Genomic DNA, 24,001 nt, shown 5'->3' on the forward strand with positions numbered 1-24,001 from the left:
CTCTCAAAAAAAAAAATTTTTTTGCTATAGGGCACGTGTGCTCGCCGGACAGAGAGAGACAGAGAGACAGAAAGCGAGAAATCACCCCCCAGGGGGGATGGCCATGCCACAATCCCTTCTCCTCCATTCTCCTCTTGGGATCTTGGGCATGCATGCACATGCGCCCGGTGTGAGTTTTAATTAAGCCACTGGGTCTGGGAGGTGGATCGCGGTCGACTACGGAGTCCAGCGACATAGCCATTACACTAACTGCTGGTCCCACGTGATATGTTTTTAAAGTTTATTTATTTATTTTGAGAAAGAGAGAAAGAGACAGCGATCCCTCATGGGATCTTGCCACAGTATGATCTTCCCACCCTCCCCCCACCCACCTAATAGCCTATTCTAGCAAATCAGAAATACAGGCATGCCAGGTATGTTCAGATCGACCTGGGATCTGAACCTTGGACCTTTCTGCAGGCTTCATATGGCACAGCTAGTCCTACTCCCTACTGCAGCAGGACCTGAGCCAACATTTAGAAATCCTAATGTCTGTCTCCCAACCCCCACTCCTTTTTAAAACCAGAAGCTCTGGTAATGCTGAACCTACATTTTTGTTTATCAAGGAGTAATTGAACTGAGAAGTAGCATTGTTCTTTCACAGTTCCCCTTAGTTCCCATCATTCACACAGAGTATGGATGTGCTTTTGACCTCAGGATTCCTTCAGCCTATAAACAGCTACCAACATGTCCGAGACCACTCAAAACTCAAAAGGAAAAAGTATCAGACACCTTTGGGACCAGCAGATGGTGTAATGGTTACATCGCTGGACTCCTATGTAGTCTACCACGGTTCACATCCTGGACCTGGCAGCTTAAAACTCATGCCTGGCACATGTGTGTGCGTGCATGCCCCAAATCCTGAGAGGAGAATGCAAGAGAAGGGATTGTGGTGGAGCCAACCCCTCTGGGGGGTGGGGAGGGGAGTGATTTCTCGCTGTCTGTCTCTCTGGCAGTCACACAGGCCCCATAGCAAAAATCTCTCAAAAAAAAAAAGTACCAGACACCTTTTCAGAAAAGCCCAAAGAGCACCCCCAAGTGTAAACCTTCTCTAGTTTTAAGAAGGCTATCATGTGGAACACTCCCTGGAAATAAAGGAGAAATCTGGAAGATATCCCAGATGGCGACCGCTCTGTAACAATGCAGAAGAGCTTAGCATTGATGCCTGAAGAATCAGTTATGTCCTCACCCTGGTAAGTCCTTTTCTAGGCTTTTTAGATGGTCCTAATACAGTCATTCTCATCTAAGGCGAGTTGCATTGAGGGTTGAGAAAGCGTTTTCCACCACTTTTTCTGATTGAGAATCACTGTCTCTAGTTTCCTAAGAACTGTATGGTCACTTCTGGTAACAATAGCATCTCCTTCAGAATTGTGTATTGACTCAGAAATTCCTAAGGATTGTTTTACAATTGAAGGCAGAAGGGGACCCCTGAGGCAGATAAAGGCTATTAATAGGAGTGGGAGTGGTCCTAAAATCTGTTTGTGCATCAGAACCACCTAGGAACTTTCTTTTTCAGACTCCTAGGCTCTGTTACACACCTACTGAAGTAGAATATTTGAGAATGGAGTCTAGGTGTTCACATATTTTTAAAGAATTATTCTATTTATTATTATTATTTTAATTTGCCATAGGGCACATGTGCTCACCAGAGAGAGTGAGAGAGGGAAAGTGAGAAAGCAAGCCGCCGGGTGTGGGACTTAAGCTGTGGTTGGCCATGTGGGAGTCTTGAACCACCATAACAAATGCTGGCCCCAAGTATTCACGTTTTTCAAATGTCCTCCAGGTGATTCTAATGCAGCCATCCTAGCACCAGCCTATGATCCTAGGACAACTTTTGGGAGGCACTGGCTCACAGCTGAGAAAGATGCTCCTAAACCTTTCACATTCATCCACATTCAGCCCTTGTTATGCCATCAGAGCCTTTTCCCTTATCAGAGCCCCTGAAGCCACACGCAGTGACTGACCACCATAGTCTTGTGTTAAGAAAGACCTGCCTTTGAATCTTGGCTCTGCCACCCACAGGCTGAATGATCTTGAGTAAGTTGTGGCCCTTTCTCAAACTTCACCTTCCCCATCTGTGAGATGGTCATAGTAATACCTACCTCCCAGGGTTGCTGTAGGGACTCGTTCAGAGAATATATGTGAAGCTTTTGACTGAGACTTGGGTACACAGGAATTATGCAGTGAATACTCACTTTTTCAGTCTTCTAGAAGGGGGTCATTGAGTACTCTTAGGAACTTTTAATTGGGATGCTTCTGTCAGACACTATAATAGTAGAGTGATGTAGCTCAAGATTCAGTTTAGTGAAGAAGGACTCTGATCCTTTCCAAGGATCTCTGGAAACTGCTTACAGCTTTTGACATTTTGGCTTTAGATATCAAAATTTAAGAAGTACACACAAACACACACACACTCTGAGACACACTTTAGTTCAGTTTTAAACAAAACAAAAACTACTCCCAAAGGCAACAGCTTCCTCTTCGTAGGGAAGAAGAGAGAGAATTATTTAAGCTACACATTCTTACTATAAGACCAGAAGATCAAGTCCCCTAAAATGTATCCATAATCCCTTGACAATTTGTGAAAAGCTGTGGCAGCTACATAAACATTTTCCTAAGATATAAGGGGAAAGAAAGCCAAGGAGAATGCAACAATAAAAGACATTAATTTCAACCCAGTAGGGGCTCATTTAAAAACTTCTTAAAGTTATGCTGCTTGCAAAACATAAACTTTATGTCAGAATCAGCTTCAGTCGTTAACAATGCAACACTTCCTAAAAAGTTAAGTCAGTGACACAGGTTTACAAAGTTTATTTACTCCAGCGGTTTAAAAAAAAATGTTGTCTAAACAGGTTTGTTTTGACATGTTGCCTAAAATGGTATTTTCTGGTATGTCAAACCTATGAATAGTTACTCAAGTGCCTAAAGCTGTGGCAGGAAGATCTAGGAAGGTGAGAAATCTTGATTAGAACCACGGGCAGAGGTCAGGTTCCAGTATTAGATTTAAGAAGGCCTGGAGACGGAGCTGTCCACTCCCTTGGTGCTGACTACCCCAGATCGTTACCACTCTGAGGCTACAGTCAGAAACAGTGTATGAAACAAGCCTGGAATCCTGGAAGAACACTACCTAGTGAACTTATGCATCTCAAATGAGGGTAGGGGTATTCCTAATCAGGATGGAAGGCACCTCATTCAGGTAAGGCCATCAACACCTGTGGTCCTTGCTCTCAGACATTGAATATGACTCACAAACACCAAAAGTGGTTGAACATATCACATTCCAAGAGTCTCACAAAGGGTATGGGGTATGAAACTGACGTATATTGAGCCCACAACTGCCTCTGTTAGGCTCTTTACTTCCAATCACTCACTTTTTTTGGCGGGGGGAGAAGATTTTGCTATAGGGTGCATGCGCTCGCCAGAAAGACACAGAGAGACAGAGAGACAGAAAGCGAGAAATCACCCCCCAGGGGGGATGGCCATGCTGCAATCCCTTCTCCTCCATTATCTTCTTGGGATCTTGGGCACACACGCACTCAGCATGAGTTTAAGTCACCGGGTCCGGGACTCGAACTGCGTTGACTACATGGGAGTCCAGTGACATAGCCATTATGCCAACTAAATTCCCCTTCCAATCACTCATTTTAAGTTCTGTCAATTATTGTGTATCTCTGTGTAAGTGACCTACATTTCCTTAGTCTCTGTGTCTATAAAATGGGAATGATAATAATGGTACCAACTTCTGGGACCAGCAGTTGATATGATGGCTACATTGCTGGACTCCCATATAGCCGTCTGCAGTTCGAGTCCCAGACTTGGTGGCTTAAATTCATGTTGGACACGTGTACATTATGTGCCCAAAATCCCAAGAGGAGAATGGAGGAGAAGGGATTGCAGTGTGGCCATCCCCCGGGGGGGGGGATTTCTCGCTTTCTCTCTCTCTGTCTTTCTGGCGAGTGCACGTGCCCTATAGCAAAAACCTCTCAAAAAAAAAAAAGTGGTATCTACTTCAAAAAATTGCAGTTGAGGACTAAATAAAATAATTAAGCACTATCACATTTCTCTAGTTTCATTCACAGCTTGAAAAAATGATCTATATTTACTGTCTCAAATTTTTCTTTCCTTTATCTTGTTTTTATTTAAAAGAAAATTATTTTATTTATAGAAAGTTTTGAACATCTGCAGAATATTAATACAGTTCCACATGCTCATCACCCAATTTTTAATAATGATCAATTTATGGCCTTGTTTTCTCTCTCATCTTTTTTCCTGGGTTATTTTGCAGCAAACCCCAGACATATGATTTTATCTGTAAACATTAAAATATGTGTCTCTAAAAGATAGAAATTATTTCCCCAAAACTCCCCCACAATACTGTACACATCCAAAATAACAGTAATTCTTTAATATAATCAAATATTAATCAGTATTCAATTTTACAATGATTTCAAATGTCATTTTTCCCCCCAATCTGTTTGAGTCAAGATATAAATAAGGGTCATCCATTGTAATGGATGATTTACATGTAAATCTCTTTTAATGTACTGGTTTCTCTTACACTCTCTTTTTTTCATTTTGCAATGTTTTTATTGAAGAAACTAGACCGTTTTTCCTGTAGAGTTTCCCATAGACTGGATATTCCTGATTGCATCGCTGTGGTGTTTCTAAATGGGTTCCTCTCTCCCTGTGGTTTTTGTAAATTGATACTAAGTTCTAGAGGCTTAATCAGTTTTAGGGCCCCTCCTTATTCAAGAATACATAATGTCTTTTTGTAGTGCCATTGGTGAGCATTGTCTAGATCCATTCATTCAAGAGCTGCAAAAGGATGATATTCTGTTCTTCTTTCTTATTTGCTGGCTGAATACTTCTATAAGAAGAAATTCCTTATTAACTGTTCAGTTACCTTAAAGAAAAGAGGATACATGTTTTATTTCATTCTTTTCTTTACTAAACTTCAAAAATGATGAGGTATTTCACCTCTATTTGCTTCAAAATCCATTCTAGGAAGGTTTCACACCATCACACCACTGAATCTACTCTCATCAAGGTCACCAATGCAATCCATGTTGCTAAATCCAAAGGCCAGTTCTCATTCCTCATATTGATCCACCCGCAGCATTTAACTCTGGAGGTTAACCTCTCCTTCTTGAAACATTTTCTTTACCTGATTTTGAGGACACTACGTTCTATTGGTTTTCTTCTTATCTCATTGACCTGTCTTTTCCAGTCTCCTTTGCTGGTTAATTTTCATCCCTTAAACTATGTTAGAGCACCAGAGCTGTCTTCCTATATGCACTCAATCTCTTTGGAAATTGTATCCAGTCTCATTATTTTGAAATACCATTTTGTATGCTAACTGCTCGCATATTTATATTTCTGGTTCATATATGTCTTCAAACTCCAGACTCATACACAGCTATCTTCTTGCTATCCCTACTTAAAAGACTAATAGGCATCCCAAACCTAACCCACCAATTTTCTTCTAAAACCAACTCCATCCACCTTCTTCCCCTGCTGATTTAATGGCAACATCATTCTTCCAATTGCTCTAACCAAAATTCTTGGAGTAATTTTTGAGCCCTTCTTTTTTCTCATATCTCATTTCTTAGTTGTGAAGAAATGTGTTGACTCTCCCTTCAAACTATATTCAGGGTCAGATAATTTCCTGTGGTTTCCACTGCTACCATTCTATTCGAGACACTATCATGTCTCACTTGGATTATTGCAAGTCTCTAGCTATTGCTGTTGTCCCTCTTCTCACCCTCCACGTTTAGTTGCATTGCCACCCATAGAAAGTCTGAGACTTCAACTCAGTTATTCCTTCTTCACACAGCAGCCAGAGTGATCCTTTTGAAAAATTTTCAGATTGTATCACTTCTCTCCTCAGACCTCTCCAAAAAGTCCCCTCACACTCAGAGCCAAAGCCCAAGTCCTTACAACATTCTACATAATCTGCATCCTGCATCTCTGCTTCTTCTCTAACCTGATTTCCTACCAACCAGCCTCCCCTCACTTGCTTCATTCCGCCCCCCCTTTTTTTTGAGAGAGAGGTTTTTGCAATAGGGTGCATGCACTCACTAGAGAGACAGAAAGAGACAGAAAGTGAGAAATCACCTCCAGGGGCGATCGCCATGCCACAATCCCCTCTCCTCCATTCTCCTCTCAGGATTTTGGGCACACATGCACACATGCTCAGCATGAGTTTTAAACAACCAGGTCTGGGACTCCAACCACGGTCGGCCATATCTAGTGACATAACCATTATAATTATTACACCATCTGCTGGTCCCTCGCTTGCATCATTCTAACCACAAAGGTGTCCTTGAACAAAGCTTTTTCATGTATTTATTTTTTTGGCTAGGTTTCTCTATGTCTTTATCCTCCTGTCTCAAAGTAGCTGGAACTGCAGGCCAGTGCTAGTGTTTTTAAGGTGACTCTGAAATTGAACGTGGGCTTCCCATGTGGCTCAGCCTGCAGAGGAGCAGCATATACTAGTGCCCCCTACATCGCTGGACTGCAAGCATACTCTTGTGAGTGAGAGAGGGAATGAGAGTATGTATATGAAAAAGACAAGCCCCAGGGACATTTGTTGCACCACGATCCCTTTTCTCCAGCCATTCAGCTCGTTAGGATCTTAAACAAGTTTCAACTTAACTCAGGATCTAAACCTTTGGTCAGTCCTGTGGCTTCCAGCACTACAGATCAGTTTGCAATAAGGCTGGGCCTCTGAGGGCCTCTGGGCCTCCACGACTTCATCTGAGAAATGGGAATAAAAATGTCCATTTGGCAGGGGTGTTGAGAAGTTTAAATAAAGCATGACAGCCCATAGCAGGAGCTCAGAAAATATTTGCACCCCCACCCCACCTTCTGTCAGATGTAAACTTAGCTACTGGCATGGTGTCTTCCTTCCCACTGCAGTGGGCCTCCTGGTTTCCAAGCTGCTGAGAAAGATGTTAAGTTCTCCTAGCTCCAGCCTGGATGGCACACTGGTCCTGCCTCACTGTTAGTCACTATCTCTCCAGTCGGTCCTCCCAGCCTTGAAGAGGAAAAAAATATCATTGTTTTGGTTCAAGTGTGATAAACAGTGATTGACAGGCCTAAAAAAGAAGCTGTTGAATAACAAGAAAAAAGCCTCTAATTATTCTCCTTAACCTGTCTGTTATCCTGTCTGTTCAATTCATTATTTGACAACTGCCTTTCTCCCCGCTTTAACTGTTTAGGAATAAATTATTTTGAAGAAATGTGTTTTCAAATAAATTTGTTAAGGCTAAAATGTTGACGTCTGGGAAATTCTCTGTATTCGGAATCTGTGCTCCTGAACCCTCCCAGGGAGACTGGGAATCACCCTTGCTGGGAAACCACTGGTGAGGGCAGCTAGCAGCAGCGCGGGGCCAAGAGGGGAGCCCAGCTCTGGCCTTAGACCCTCAGGCAATGTCTGTCCCCACTCGGGACAGTTTATTCATCTGTAAACTAGATGCACCTCGTATACCTCTTGGCATAATGGTTGTAAAGCACTTTGGAAATTCTGTTTGAAACATTGATTAATTCAATGAAAAGAAAACAAAAAAAAGAATGACTGACTTTCAGCTGGTCACCTCAGTTCCTGCTCTTAAAACTCAGTCCCTGGGGCTGGCAAGTGGCGTGGTGGTTAAGGACGCTGGACTCCCACATGGCCAACCATGTTCAAGTCCTGGACCTGGAGGCTTGCTCTCTCACTTTCTGTCTCTCTCTTTCTCGCTCTGTCCCTTTCTGGTCAAATTTTAAAAATGAAATAAATGAATAAAGTTAAATAAAATAATTCTAATTAAAAAGCAAAACAAAGCAAAACAAACAAACAAAAAAAACTCAGTCCCTGACCTTGACCCCTCGGGCAGGGACCTCTGTGTAAGTCCTCATATTTCTGGAGTGAAGAGAGCAGGTGAGCCCTTCAGGAAGTCTCCTAGGACTACGGGAAGGGGAGGGAAGAGAAAGAGGAAGGCTCTTAACAGGATGGAGAAGGGGTGGGAATTCTGCTGAGGGAACTCAGAGCTGCAGGTTTTCGGGGTTGTTTCTGTGCTCATTGTTACCCTTGCCACATTGCTTGCTCATCCTCTCCTGCTGTTGCTGGGACCTGCAGACCCACCACCCTGCTGGTCATTGTTACACTGGGTGTGGTTTAATCCAAGGAGATGAATCCTCTTGGTAGTGAATTCCTTGTAGTCTGCAGGAAGTCCCCAGGGGGTGATGTTAAGAGGCATTTCTATCTAATCTTAGAGTAAACTGCTTGGAGTTGAACTGGTATCTGAACCCATAAAAAAGGATCTGAAAACTAGATTCTTTTTTTAAAGAACTATTTATTTATCTTAATTCCACTTATTATTACTTAATTTGATGAGAGAGAGAGATAGAGAGAGAGAGACAGAGACGGAGATAGAGAAAGGGAAAGGGAAAAAATAAGCCATCAGGTCCGGGACTTGAACCGTTTCGGCCATATGGGAATCCAGTGTCCCTAGCCACCACGCCACCTGCTATCCCAGATTAATAATATTAATAATGAGACCAGTTTTGTGGCCCAGTGGTTATGTACTGCTCCAGAGAAGCTGGATCCCATATGGCTACTATGGTTCAAATCCTCGACTGGTCAGCCTGAAACGTTGGGCATGTGCACAAGTGCCCAAGACCTGAAGAGTTGGAGGACTGGAGGATGGGGATCATAGCGTGACTAGACCCTATGGAAGATGATCATCTTTCTCTCTTTCTTTCTTCCTCACTCTCACATGTGCATATATGTGCTCTATCATTGAATAAAGAAAACTTTAGGGGGGACAGGGAGATTTTTGCTATAGGGTGCATGTGCTCACTGGAGAGAGAGAGATAGAGAGAGAAAGTGAGAAATCATCTCCCAGGGGGATGTTCATGTCACAATCCCTTCTCCTCCATTCTCCTGGATCCCATATGGCTACTATGGACAGACATTCTCCTCTCGGGATTTTGGGCACACACACATGCACCCAATGTGAGTTTCAAGCTACTGAGTCTGAGACTCAAACTGCAGTCGGCCACATGGTAGTCCAGCACCTTAGCCACCATGCTACGTGCTGGTCCCAAGGAAACTTTTTATTTTTTTTAAGGTGGAGAGCTATGAAGGAAATAGTCACCTACATGTTGGGCTCCAAGAGAGGCTTCATGGAGGAAGAAAGCTTGATTTGAACCTTTAAGGACAAATATTTTCTAGGAGGAAGCAGAAGTAGGAATGGAGCACTGCAGGACAAGAAAAGGGCAGGATCAAAGGGATGAAGGGGAGAGGGCATCGGCAAGGGTCGATATGGTGGCCCACAGGGACACAGGGTGACTATGGGAACATCATGAAGTCAGAAATGCATGGAGGGTGGAGTCACGGGGGACCTTGAAGCCATGCTAAGAAGAGCTGACTCTAATCTATAGGTCACGGTGGAGGAACAGGGATGAGTTTTAAAGAAGAAAGGGTCATGGTTGGATTGGGGGGTCTGGCTGCTGGCAGAGGAAGGACTGAAGGGGCAAGTTCAGAGGTGGTGGACCGGTTAGGATGATGTGGCAAACCAGGTGAGACACTGTGCCATCCTCACTGGGAAAATTGCAGTGGGAATGAAGTCTGATCTGAATGGATGTGAGGAGTTAAGAATGGTGACTCCACTCTGGCCCCAAATATGAAATTACCTTTAACTCCTCCTTGCTCTCTCTCTCACTGTCCTCATCCAATTCATCAGCAAATCCTATGGACCTCATTTTCACTTCTCACTACCTCTACCATTGCCAACCTAGACCAAGCCCCCATCACCTCAAGCTTGGATTATTGCAATGGACTCCTAGGTTGGCTCTCTCCTCCTTTACTGCTCCACAGGGCAGCCAGAGGGATCCTTTGAAAGATAAACCACATTGGGGCCAGCAGGTGGTGTGATGGTTAAGGTGCTGGATTCCCATATGGCTAGTCAGGGTTCAAGTTCTGGACCTGGTGGCTTGTTTCTCACTTTCTTTCTCTATGTCTTTCTGGTGAGTGCATATGTCCTGTAGCAAATTAAAAATAATAATAATGATAAATAAAAATTAAGTAAAAAATTATTAAAAAAAAAAGAAAGATAAGCCACATCACGTTGCTCCTCTGCTTAAAAACTTCCAGCGCTTCCCATCCCATGCAGGGGATACTCCATCTTAGAGGTCTGAGGGCCCTGCATGATTCAGCCGCAGGCTCCCTCTCAGATGTCATTCTCTACCTCTTCCCTGACTCATCAGGTTCCAGCCCCACTCGTGTCCCCGCTGTGACGGCTGTGTCTTTCCTTCTCACGACTCTTTCGCTTATTCCTCTTTTGGCCTGGAATGCTCTTCCTCCTAGTACCTGCATGGCTCCCTCCCTCACCTCACTCAGGTCTCATTCAAATGTCATTCAAATGTCCCCTCACCAGATACTTCCTCCTTGACTCCTTAAATCACTCTCCTTTCACCTGGTTTTATTCTTTCCTAATAGCACCTAGTCATCGATGTATTTAGCATTCTCTAGTTGCTTTCTGACTCTCCCTCCAAGTCCCCTCTAGGATATAAGTTCTGTGCAAACAAGTACTTCATCTGTCCCACTCCTTCTGTGTCTCCGGTACTTACTGTGCCAGGCATGCAGGGGATGCTCAGGGACCATTTCTTTTTTCTTTCTTTCTTTTTTTTTCCTTTTTTTTTTTCTTTTTTCTTTTTTTTTTTTTTCTTTTTGAGAGCTTTTGCTATAGGGAGCGTGCGCTCACCACAGAGACAGGAAGTGAGAAATCATCCCCCTAGGGGGATGGCCATGCCACAATCCCTTCTTTTCCATTCTCCTCTCAGGATTTTGGGCACGCATGCACACGCATCTGGCTTGAGTTTGTTTGTTTGTTTCTTTTCTTTCTTTCTTTCTTTTTTTTTTTATTTTTGAGAGGTTTTTGCCATAGGGAGCATGCACTCACCAGAAAGACAGAGAGACAGAAAGTGAGAAATCACCCCCCAGGGGGGATGGCCACGCCACAATCCCTTCTCTATTCTCCTCTCGGGATCTTGGGCATGCACTCACACATGCCCAGTGTGAGTTTAAGCCACCAGGTCCAGGACTCGAACCATGGTTGACTACATGGGAGTCCAGCAACATAGCCATTATGCCAACTGCTGGTTCCTGGCTTGAGTTTCAAGCTTCCGAATCCTTGAAACGCAGCCAGCCATGTGGATGTCCAGCAACACAATCATTATGCCATCTGCTGGTCCCGCTCAGTAGCTATTTCTTACGATCCTTGTTGAAATGTAGAATTGCAACTGGCCCCACAGCCTAGCGGTTAAGGAGCCAGATCCTGTGTGGTTTAAATCTTGGCGCCAGTACCTTGAAAATATGCTTCGTGCATATGTGTGTGCATACCCCAAATCCTGACAGAATAGAGAAATGAAGGAATCACAGTGTGATCATTCCACATGGAGGGTGTTTCTCACTGTCCCTCTTTCTTTCTCTGGTGGTCATATGAACTCTCTGGCTAATAAAAAAAAAGAAAGAATGAAAAGAAAGAAAGAAAGAAAGAAAGAAAGAAAGAGGGAAGAAAGAAAAAGAGGGAAGAAAGAAAAAAGAAAGAAAGAGGGCCAGCCAGTGGCATGGTGTTTAAGGCAGCTGGATCTTATATGGCCTATCTTGTGGGAGTTCTGCACCTGGCAACTTAAGAAACATGCCAGGGGTGTGTGCATGCATGCCCAAAATCCTCAAAGGAGGGAGAAATAGAGGAAAAGGGATTGCAGCATGATCATGTCCCATGGGGGTGCTTTTTCTCTAACAGTCTCTCTTAAAAAAAAAAAACAAAAAACAACATCATTCACGTCCCAGCTCCACAATTCATATATCAAATTATTGAAACTTTCTGTGACTCAACTTCTTCTGTAAAATGAGGTAGATAATATTACCTACCTCATAGTATTGTAGGAAGAATTAAATACCATTTTAGCTCTATGAGAGATAGATAATATAGAGATACATATATAGATACATGCAATGCCTACTACAGCGTCTGTCACATGGAGAACACTCAATAAAGGTTAGTTATTATTATAATAATTATCATCACCATTATCATCATTATCATTAAACTTCTGGGCTTAAGCCCAAAATCATCAATCTGAACCTACACTCCTTGTCGCTAGCAGAGGGACAGCTGCACTTGCTGTCAGCTTATTCTCCAAAGGCTTAGGATTTGGCTGGTGTGGTAGAGCATTTTAATGTGGCTCAGTGTTTTCATTTCTGTCATTTTGTTGTACCTGCCCCCTGAGGTGGCTGAAGCAGAGAAATCTGAGAGAGAGAGAGAGAGAGAGAGAGACATGATGATAGACAGATAATGCTATGAAGCCCCCTTGTTATTCTCGACATTCAAGCTGCTGTTCGGGGTATATTTTGGTAAACAGGTGAAGACTTGCAACCCAGTGGATCAGAGCACATGTTATGACCCCCAGAAGTGGCAGAGTGGGTGGGCAGGTGGGTCAGTAGGTGATAGGGACAGGGTGTGGAGGCTCAGCAGACTGTGACCAGGGCAACAATGCACTCTAGAAGCAGTAGTTTTCAAATTCATGTAACGGCATGAAGATCACCCATCAGTTACAGCCACAGATATTCAGAAGCCAGCTTAGCAAACTCTAAAGATTATTTTTAACTACACATACCAGACAGCCGGGCTGGCTCCCCTGGCAGCTCTGTCAATCTCAGCAAATGAGAGTTAAGAGTCATGGAAGGTGACAGCAGGGGAAATGGTGGGCCAGTACAGCATTCTTTGTGGGTGTGCAAGTACAAGGATTGAAGAAAAACTTTAGGCTAGGTAGATTGACCGTGGATCACACCACCGTGGCGGATAAGAACCCCTTTCTGCTGTCGGTACTTGTCCAGCCTCCTGCCTACTCCTGCCTTTGACTCATGCAAGAATCTCTCAAGTTCCTGATCCTCTGGCATCATCTCTTGCTTTCAGTCCTGCTTTTTTATTGGAATTTTAAGATGACCTTCAGTGTTTCTACTTTGCCCTTTCATGGTTTCAGGGTCAAGCCTGCACCTCCAATCAGTCTGCTTTGGATAACACTCTACCCAGATGAAACCTCATATGCATAAGTCTTTCCTGATTCTTCTCCCACCCTCCCCTAAGGAGCACTTGTAACCTCCTTCTTTCCCAGGGAGTCTGATTCAGAAGAGCTGGGCAAAAATCAACCATCTGAGTTTTACCAAATGACCTAGGTGGCCCATGGATCATACCCTCAGACACACAGCTTCACTGGCTCTGTGAACATTCTCTTCTTTATCCCTGTTAATTGTATAAGGACTTTTTGCCTCTCATTGTAGCCTTTAACTCATGCAGAGACTTGGAAAATTTATTATCCTTAGAAAGTCAAGAGGCCACACAGAAGAAAAGGATGTGACTCCATTGATAAAGAGACCTTACAAAGAGAGTGTAGAAAAGCATTTGTCCCCCCCGGGCGCGTGTTCGTGCGTGCCCAAGATCCTGAGAGGAGAATGGAGAAGGGATTGCGGCGTGACCATCCCCCCTGGGGAGTGATTTCTCGTTTTCTGTCTCTATGTCTCTCTCTGTCTGTCTGGCGAACGCGCGCGCCCTATAGCAAAAACCTCTCCAAAAAAAAAAGAAAAGAAAAAAAAATCATTTGCCACTATTATCTTTTCTACTTGTTTATTTAATCTCCTCTGTCCCACATAAACCTCTATCCCATGGTGAGGTGCTTACAATGGACAGCACCATGGATCTTGTCTTCAGTTTCAGAGGGCTCACCATTTTTAAGTTCACCATTGTGCTTTGAAGGTTTTTTACCGTAGGGCCTTGAGAGGAGAATGGAGAAGGGATTGCGGCGTGACCATCCCCCCTGGGGAGTGATTTCTCGTTTTCTGTCTCTATGTCTCTCTCTGTCTGTCTGGCGAACGCGCGCGCCCTATAGCAAAAACCTCTCCAAAAAAAAAAGAAAAGAAAAAAAAATCATTTGCCACTATTATCTTTTCTACTTGTTTATTTAATCTCCTCTGTCCCACATAAACCTCTATCCCATGGTGAGGTGCTTACAATGGACAGCACCATGGATCTTGTCTTCAGTTTCAGAGGGCTCACCATTTTTAAGTTCACCATTGTGCTTTGAAGGTTTTTTACCGTAGGGCCTGTGCGTTCACTAGAGAAAGAGACAGTGAGGCGAACATGAGACATCACCTCCCAGGCTTATACCTTGGACATCCCTGCTCTCTCTCTCTCTCTCTTTCTCTCAGCACTGGGGGAAGCATGCTTCTGTATTTCTAAGCATCCCTATGCAAAGGCCCATATGGTTTGGTGAAGATCTGAAGTCCTCAGCCTCAACAGCTCCTGAGGAACTAAAGCCTGCTAACAACCACTAAGCGAGTTGGAATTGGGTCCTGAAACTTTAGTCAAGTCTTCATATGAGACCACATCCCTCACCAACAGCTTGACTGCAACCGCAGGAGAGAACTTGAACCAGAGGCATCCAACCAAGACACACCCAAATTCCTGACCCATAGGAACTGAGAAATAATAACTTGTTTTTGTTTTAAACCACTAAAGTTGAGGGTAATTTGTCATACAAAGATAGATTATATAGCATCTGTGCTGCCCAAGCTTTCAGTTAAGTTCTCTCCTGCCTTGTGGCTTCTCCAAGGTCCCACTCAGCCTGCGGATAATTAGACTTGTGAGACTGGAGTGTGCTGAGGGTACTGGAATTGGAGGAGAGTGTCCAGAGCAACGGAAAGTGATTCTATGATGACCTCATCCCTCAGATAATGGCTGTGGAGGAACATAGGGCTGGAGAATAAAGCCTCTCTGTCATGCAAGTCCAGCTGGCCTGAACAAGATCTCAGTGCCAAACTTGGGCTGAAAGTGTTAAAGACCGTAGACTTCCCTGTGGCAAGATTGGGGCTCCCATTGGGTCACAAGGGCCTCGATAAAAAGTAAGAAGGAATTGGAGCAGCAGTATAGAGATTGGAAATTGTGAGTTCAAAGGACCAAGCTCTGTTACTTGCTAGTTGTGTGATTTTGAACCAATTGTTTAATGTCTTTGAGTCAAAGATTTAGAATGGGTACAGTAACAATATGCACTTTGGAAGGTTATTATTTTATTTTAGAGAGATTTTTGCTAGAGGGTGTGCATGCTCGCTAGAGAGGCAGAGAGCCAGAAAACAAGAACTCATTCCCAGGGTGGATAGCCATGGTATAATCCTTTCTCCCCTACTCTCCTCTCTGGATTTTGGGGACGCATGTACATGTGCCCAGCATGAGTTTTAAGCCACCGGATCTGGGACTTGAGCCACAGTCAACCACATGGGAGTCTAGTGACATAACCATTATGCTACCTGCTAGTTCCCACTCTAGAAGGTTATTCTAAGATTGAATGAGATAATGTAGGTAAAGCTTTTGGCTGAATGCATGTGAATAGTTGACATTGCTATTATTCCTTGGAGAGAACCAATATTGTAAATTCTGCCTAGATTATTTCTGCTGGGATCTGGGAGGGTGGAAGTAAACCACAGAATCTTTCAGAGTAGGGCCATGGAGGCAATTGGGTCAGCCACTTCTCAAAAATAATGCATAGTGGGGACTTGTAGGTGGCATGGTGGTTAAGGTGCTGGCCTCCCACATAGCTAACCACAGTTCGAGGCCCAGACCTGTTGGCCTGCTTTCTCATTTTCCCTTTCTTTCTCTCTTTCTGTCTCTCTCTGGTCAAATTTAAAAATAATACTGAGTAAAATAAAATAAATATATATTTTTAAAAGTAATGCATAATGGAGGGACAATGGTGCAGCAGTGAATCACAATGCTTTGTGAGACTAATGCACATGGGAAAGTTCTGGGTTCATGCCCAAAGATATGCCTGAGTATGCCAGGCACACGCATGCCCATCATCTGGGGCTGGCTGAAGCTGGGGGTGGATCATAGTTTCAAGACACTGTTGGGGGACCAGCAGTTAGCGTAATGGCTATGTCGCTGGACTCCCACGTAGTCAACCGTGGTTCACGTCCCGGACCCAGTGGCTTAAAACTCACGCCGGGCCCGTGTGCGTGCGTGCCCAAGATCCCAAGAGGAGAATGGAGGAGAAGGGATTGTGGTGTGGCCATCCCCCCTGGGGGGTGATTTCTAGCTTTCTGTCTCTCTATTTTTCTCTGTCTGGAGAGTGCACGCGCCCTATAGCAAAAACCTCTCAAAAAAAAAAAAAGAAAGAAAGAAAAGAAAAAGAAAAGACACTGTTGATGTTTTCTCTTTGTTTCTTTCTCTGTTTCTCACTCATGAAATGAAAAAATAAACTTAAAAAATGCATAAATAGAAAGCCAAATGGGGATACCAGAGAGCACCTCAAAAGGGGATTGGAACATCAGAGAATTTGTTTGAAAAAGTCCTGTAGTCTACTGAACATGGGGCAAACCTTCAGATACCTCAAAGATCATTTAACAGAAAGAAACACAGACAGCTTGTCCCAGGAGGTCAATGAACAAAAATGGGCAAAAGTTCTCATCTAGAAGTCGTGACTCATTGTTCTCCAGAGAATTCACACAGAAGCAAAACCCAGGAGGGTGAATTCACACCTCATTGATGTCAGCAATTTCACACTGAGAAGAAAGTATCAGTCTAACGAGTTAGAAAACTGGATAATATTAGAAGAGAAGTAATGCTTCGGAAACGATAGGAACATTTTTATAGAAAAATAAAACACAGAATATCCACGATTATAAAGGGTAGACACAATTGATCCCAGTTGGGTACAGAGATTTAAAAGAAAGAATAGAGTAATAAGAGCATTTATGACCACTGCCCAAGATTTGCAAGAGTTATGTTCTGAGTCTGCTATATTTTGAAAATTACACCTATTTCCATATAAAATTATTTCACATATGAATTGAACCTAATTCTGAAGATGAATTACTGTATGTAAGGCCCTACAGAGTACATGACATGACGAGGTTGTCCCTGATCAGTCCCTATAGTTTTTGAAACATTAGTAGGTAGGAAAAATGTTCATTTAAGATTACAGATCAGGGACCCGCAGGTGTCGTGGTGGTTAAAGGCACTGGACTCCCACACGGCTCACCATGTTAGAGTCCTGGACCTGGCGGCTTGCTTTCTTACTTCCTCTCTCTCTGTTCCTCTCTGGGCAAATCAAAATAAGTAAATAAAGTCGAATAAAATAATTTTTTAAAAAGGTTACAGATCACTTTCTCTCTCTTGCCTTTTTTTTTTTAAGAATAATTTTATTTAACTTTATTTATTTATTTATTTTAATTTGATGAGAGAGAGAGAAAGTGAGAAAGCAAGCCGTTAGGTGTGGGACTCGAATTGCAGTCGGCCATGAGGGAGTCCAGCGCCGTTAACCACCACACCACTTGCCGTCCCTTCTCTCTCTTATTTTTAAGTACCAGAGGGTGTATACACTCATCAGAAGGAGACAGGAATGGGTTAAGGGAAGTACCCCCAGTGGGCATAGTCACACTGCAATCCCTTCTCCTCCATGACTCTATCATTTCGGGATTTGGGGCATGTATATTACACACACTTTGTGTGTTTCCAAGGTGCCAGGGCCAGGATTCAAACCATGCAGTCGGTCATGTAGAATATGGCTTCTTCAATTGTTGGCTATGGGGCAGCCCTACAGATAATTTTCTCTATCTAAATTTAGGTTCTGTCACCTTTAGGGAAGACTGCTTCTTTAAGAAAAAAAAATCTCAGAATACCCTTTTAATTATCCATATGTATGACATTGTACTCACTCATTGTTCTTGAAGGAAATGGTGACATCATTGTGAAACTGACTGTAGATACTGATAATGTAAATTACGACTCTGCAAAGCTACCGTTTATTAAGCACTTACCATGAGGTCATAAGAACCACTTTGGCTACTTATTAAACATACAGATTCTGAGCCCCTTCCTGGAGATGAGTTTTGCTAGGTCTGGAGTAAACCCTGGATCCACAGGTTTAACAGAAGCCCCTCACTGGTTCTGATGACGGGACAAGTTTGGAAAATGTTGCTTTATACCACTTATTCAAGATTTATGTCAATTACTGTTACAATTGCCCTCTAGGGCAGGTGCCACTATTTTCTCTATTTTATAGGTGAGGAAGCCAGTTCAGAGTGGACGATATGGTATACCCAAGTCTAATCGTTAACAAACAGGAGAGCTACTGACAGTAGCACCCCAGGTTCCTGTCCCCAAAGCCAGGTACACAGTCGTCACACTGCACTGGCTGATAGAGCTAGCCTGCAGTGCTTAGCTGACTAGCCCGCCAGTCACATTCACCCCCAGTGGGTTGGGGTGGGCTGTTGCTTGCAGGTGTTTGAGCACAGAGGAGAATGGAAGCTCTTTCTGTGATAGACATTACGAACTCTGAGCTCAGGCAGTGCTCCTTCAGGGCCCAGGAGAGAAAAAACCATGCAGAGCCTGGGCTCTAGGCCTTGAGGGGGCGGTGATACTGAGAGCTAGGAGATAGTACCCTTAGCAGGTCTCCGGTGATCTCAGAGAGGGCACCTAAGACTTTCGCTCAGATTTTGCCAGGACTGTGGCTCAAGACGAGGCACCTGGAATGAGAGAGGAAAACAGGATGGCTATCAGGCGGTGTTTTTAAGTGGGTGAATTGCTTTAAGAACATATAAGACATTCCTTGGCGACTGCTCCAAATAACTGGGGAATGCCTTTTGTAAGGAAGGTCGAGATCAGGGGTAGAGCCTGGCCATTGTCATGTGGGCAATAAAAGTTAATGGGACCCCATTTTATACCCACAGACTGGCTGAGACCTTGACGCTTGGATTACATAATTGGGTTATTAATGTGTTATGTTCCTTAAGGGAAGGTGTTGTAATACAGTGCCCAGCCCAGTGGGAGAGACCCAGCAGAGATCTTCGCATTGAACAGAGATACTGTGAGCTTCACAGGCTCCTCTTTCACTAACTGTTCCCCAATTTCCCTATCCTTCCTAGTCCACATTTTAGCTTTATTTCTGGCGAAGACCAGGATCGCTAAGACCTTGATTCTTAAATTTGTATTTCTTCCATGAGAGACTGAGAGAGACAGGTAGAGACAAAGACAGAGACAAAGAGACAGGCACTCCTAGCATGATCTCCTTGCCATATTCTACTCCCGGTCTTAGCCAGCCCCAGTCACACCTTGCTCAGGGAAGTCCTGGGACATGAACCTACGACCTCTCCCATGTGGATCCGGTTGTGTTACTACTGTGCCACCACCTGGCCCTTGCTTTTGTTCTTCTCACCTCCTGTACTGCTCATGAAGTGAGTGATGTCTGAGGTACTGGACCAAGAATTTTACTCTCCATTTTAATCCTCACCTCTACCCAGTGAAGAAAATATTGCCTGTACATGATAATGAGGGCTCTCCTATCCAGACCTTGGAGAGAGAGAAAATAAAGTTTCATTTTGAAAGTAAAATTCTTCTTTCGTTCTTCATGATAGACTGTGTGTACATGTAAAAGAAAGGGAGAAAGAGAGAGAGGAACACTCTCCGTAGGGTCTGGCCACACTGCGATCCTTCCACCAGTCCTCTGGCTTATTGGATTGGATCCTGGGCACTCACACAGGTGCCCAGCGTGTTTCAGGTTAACTGGGCAGGGGATTTGAACCATGAGCACCATGTGAGATCTGGTTTTTCTTGAGGAGCGCATTACCCCTGCAGCACAGAGCTAGCCCATGAAAGTCAGATTCTTTCAGTTCTTCCACAATGGCTGGGAAATTGCCACTTACAGTAAAATGAAAACCTGTCTATGAAGCTATGACAGAGGAGTGTGAGACCTGACCTCCCCCTACCGTCCATGCCATTCAAGGTGACCAGGGAGGCATCCCTAGAAGGATTGTAATTGAAAAGCAGAAACCCAATTGTCTTTTTTTTGCATATTTATTTTTTGTAGAAAGGACAATGTAGAAATGTTTAAGAATCTTCCTATTTTTTATTCCATATAACATAACATTTATCTATATTGTTATAAACTCTTTATAGATATCAGTTTCAGTAGTTGAATAATACTCCATTTTACAGATAGGTGTACTATAATTTATTTAACCAGTCTCTCATTATTGATCATTTAGTTTCCAGTCCCCCATACCATTATAACTAAGTAATTCTGCAAAGATCTTTGTGCATTAAACTTTTTCTGAATTTTACACTATTTCCTAAGAGTAAGTGACCAGGACTGAAATGCTGGATCTCAGAGAGTGATATCCTTAAGTTTCTCAAGAATATAACATTGGTGGACCAGCAGTTAGCATAATGGCTATGTCGCTGGACTCCCACGTAGTCGACCACAGTTTGAGTCCTGGACTCCGTGGCTTAAATTCACACTGGGCACGTGTGCGTGCGTGCCCAAGATCCTGAGAGGAGAATGGAGGAGAAGGGATTGCAGCATGGTCATCCCCCCTGGGGGTGATTTCTCGCTTTCTGTCTCTCTGTCTCTCTCTGTCTGTCTGGCGAGCACACACGCCCTATAGCAATAACCTCTCAAAAAGAAAAAAAAAGATTGCCATTGCCGTCCTCCCCTTTCAATGTTTCCTTTAAGACTAATACATTCTTAACTATGATTTTTACTGTGTTGAGAGATCCTGTGGGAACGTACCACCGATTGTGAGGGAAAACTGGGTTGGATTTCCGTAGTACTGCCTACCTCCCTAGGAGCACATTTCTGGAGCAAGAGCTCCCAGGGCAAGAACTGAGCCTGTCAGGGCGGCCTTAGCCCTTTCAGAGCACAGAGCCCAGCGAGCAGCCGCTGCCGCTACCCCTCCCGCTGACAGCGTCTATAAATCCATTTCCTGTCTTGTAATTATGTCTCATGTAGTAATTAGGCCCTTCATATCAATGAAGCCAAATTTCCATGTGTAATGGAGTGAAGCCCAAGTGTATGAGACGAATTGAAATGCAGCTTTAGCAGGCGAGGGTGGGGCGGGGGTGGCTCTGAGATCTCCCTGGGGTCAGAGAGGATAGCCCTCCCTTTGTGGAGTCCTACTGTGTGCTGTATGCTGTGCTTTTGCATGTACTGTTCCATATTCCCTTCGCACTGACCCTTCTTCCCCTGTACTTTCACCTTCGCCTCCATTGTCTGAGGTCAGCACCTGCACGCTCCCACAGGTGGAAAATCAAAACCAGCCGTGGCACCTAGATGAACACATGACACCGCGTGCCACAGGTGCAGGGGAGTGTTGAGGAAGGAGGTGCTGCACTAACTAGCCAAGGTCAGAGCTCCTTCCTGGGCCACTGACCCCTCGCAGTCTTGTGCACACGCAGGCGGTGTGGAGCAGCATGCAGGTAAACAGAGACTGCAGCAGGCACTTTGGGATCCAGAGCCCACAAGCCAGCACGGAGACCTGGCTGTTGGGGGGATGGTGTCTGGGGTATCATAGTAGCCCCTGGGAGGACAGGGGAGGGAAGCATGGGCAGAGCAAGACTGGAGTCCGGGGAGCAGAATGAGTGGGTGCAGGTTCATGGCCTTGGGGAGGGAGCTTGGTCACAGCAAACAAAGAGGATGTATCCGCCTCATTTCACCCTCTTCCACCTTTCTCTTTTCCTCTCATCGTTCTTGGGCATCTCCTTCCTATAAATAGGCTACATTTCATGGGGAATTCGGAGTCCTTTAGTTGACTAAGAATAGGAGGTAGGGTAGGAGGGGAGGACACAAATCGTCTGGAAGGCTAAGAAAAGTGTCAGAAGGTCAATGGGTTAGCACTGGGTCCTTGAGCGAGCTACTTAGATCCTGCTAAATCCCTTCAGTTCTTGAGCTTTAAAATGGGGAAAATGGGCCAGCCAGGGGATGTGGAGGTTAAGGCAGCTGGGTCCCACAAGGCCGACCCTGCGGTTGGAGACCCAGACTCTGGCTTAAAAATCACACCAGGTGTGTGCATGTGTGCCCAAATTTCTAAGGGGAGAATGGAGGAGAGAGAAGGGAGTGCGGGCTTGTCATCCCCCCACCCCAGGAGTGGTTTCTCACTTGCTCTCTGTCTCTCTGGCAAGCACAGGTGCCCCATAACAAAAACTAAAATACATAAATAAACAAATAAATGAATGAATGAGAGGAGGAAACCAATCACCATCTCACACACCTTCCTGAACTGAGGATGAGGTAGACCAGGGAATGTGGTCGTATGTGCTGGTTTTGCAGTAGTAAGTATGGACGAACATGTATAAGTGCATTTTTATATGTAAACGTGTGTACATGCCCAACTCCTCATACATACAATCAGCTGAGTGCATGACTTTTAAGAATTTAAGACCACCACATAAAATAACTAGTTAGTCCTTATTAACCACTCATGGTATGCTAGACTCTACCTTCTTTTTTTTTTTTTTACACGAAGGCAATTTATTAACAGAAAACAGTAATTTCAGAGTCCGGTTCACAGACGGCGACCACGGCGATCCCCCTTCCTGCAGGTGCTGTCAGAGGGGATAGGGGTAACATCCTCAATCCACACAATCTTCATACCCGAGCGGGCGAGGGCTCTGAGGGCTGACTGGGTCCCAGGGCCAGGGGTCTTGGTCCTATTTCCCCCGTGGCCCGGAGCTTGATGTGTAGGGCAGTGATGCCCAGTCCTTACACCTCTGGGCCACATCCTGGGCAGCCAGCACGGCAGCGTAGGGCGAGGATTCATCTCGGTCGGTTTTCACTTTCGTGCCACCAGTCACACGGCAGATGGTTTCCTTGCCAGAAAGATCAGTGACATGGACAAAGGTATCATTGAAACACACAAAGATGTGGCAGACACCACACACATTCTCTCCTTCAGCCACCTGAGGTCCAAGGCTGATGACCTGCTCTTCTTTCTTTTCCTTCCCCTCGCGAGGTGCCATTTCTGCGCGTTGGTTCCAGACTCGGCCATCGGAAAGCTACTCTACCTAAGTACTATATGGAGCTTCTTATTTAATCCTCAAAACCCTATGAGGTATTTTTAGCCCCATTTTCCAAATGGGAAAACTGAGACTCCAGGTGAACATGATCCCCCATAGTCATGGACCTAGTGAGCATAAGCGATGAAACTTGGAACAGGCCTGAACTTCCAAGTCTTTGGTCTTAATTCTTATGCTGTTTCTAAGACATCAGGCTTTTCTGTACATCCACAGGCAGAAGGTGTTGGACTCAGATCCAAATACCATTCTGTCCAGGGCTGACTCCAACCTTCTAGTCTTATAGTGGCCTGGGTACCAAGTGATCCAGTGTGTGAAAAAGGAAGGCTTTGGGGGTATTCTATGTTTTTCATCTCCACAGAGCCCTAGGAAGTTTTTTTTTTTTTTTTAGAGATTTTCACTGTAGGGCGCGTGCGCTCGCCAGACAGACAGAGAGAGACATAGAGACAGAAAGCGAGAAATCACCCCCCAGGGGGGATGGTCACGCCGCAATCCCTTCTCCTCCATTCTCCTCTCGGGATCTTGGGCACGCATGCACACACGCCCGGCGTGAGTTTTTTAAGCCACCGGGTCCGGGACACGAACCGCGGTCAACTACGTGGGAGTCCAGCAACATAGCCATTACGCTAACTGCTGGTTCCCAGCCCTAGGAAGTTTTTCAAGCTGGCTTCCCATCACCCAGGGGAGAGAGACTTAGTGATAGCTTTGGGCTCAAGACAGTTACGCTAGGGGTTCTGCCTAGGAGTAGGCCCCTGGACCCAAAAATGGCTCTGGTTTGCTGTGGTCTCTGTCTCCATGATGCATAATGAATGTCTGGGCTCCTACGCCTTCTCTTACCGCGGGATTGTCCCTGGTGTAGTGTCCTCTTTTTCTCTTTATACAAAATTCTAGAAGGGTTCATTACAAGTCTAGCTTCTGTTGAGACCTCTGCTTCATCTTCGCCAGTTCAAAAAAGTGGACTGGTGGGCCAGCCAGTGGCATGGTGGTTAAGCAGGCTGGAATCCACGTGGCCAATTGTGTGGTGTGAGTCCTGGCCCTAGCAGCTTGAAAAAGACGCGGGCACGTGTGCATGTGTGCTC

General features: G+C 44.6%; 1 pseudogene; it reads right to left on the reverse strand.

The window, feature by feature from the left end:
• Positions 1–22,414: 22,414 nt before the first annotated feature.
• Positions 22,415–22,898, reverse strand: LOC102469335 (40S ribosomal protein S14 pseudogene; annotated as a pseudogene).
• Positions 22,899–24,001: the final 1,103 nt, after the last annotated feature.

Source organism: Tupaia chinensis, unplaced genomic scaffold, assembly GCF_000334495.1.
Source record: "Tupaia chinensis unplaced genomic scaffold, TupChi_1.0 Scaffold148350_1, whole genome shotgun sequence".
In the NCBI taxonomy this organism is placed as follows: Eukaryota; Metazoa; Chordata; class Mammalia; order Scandentia; family Tupaiidae; genus Tupaia; species Tupaia belangeri.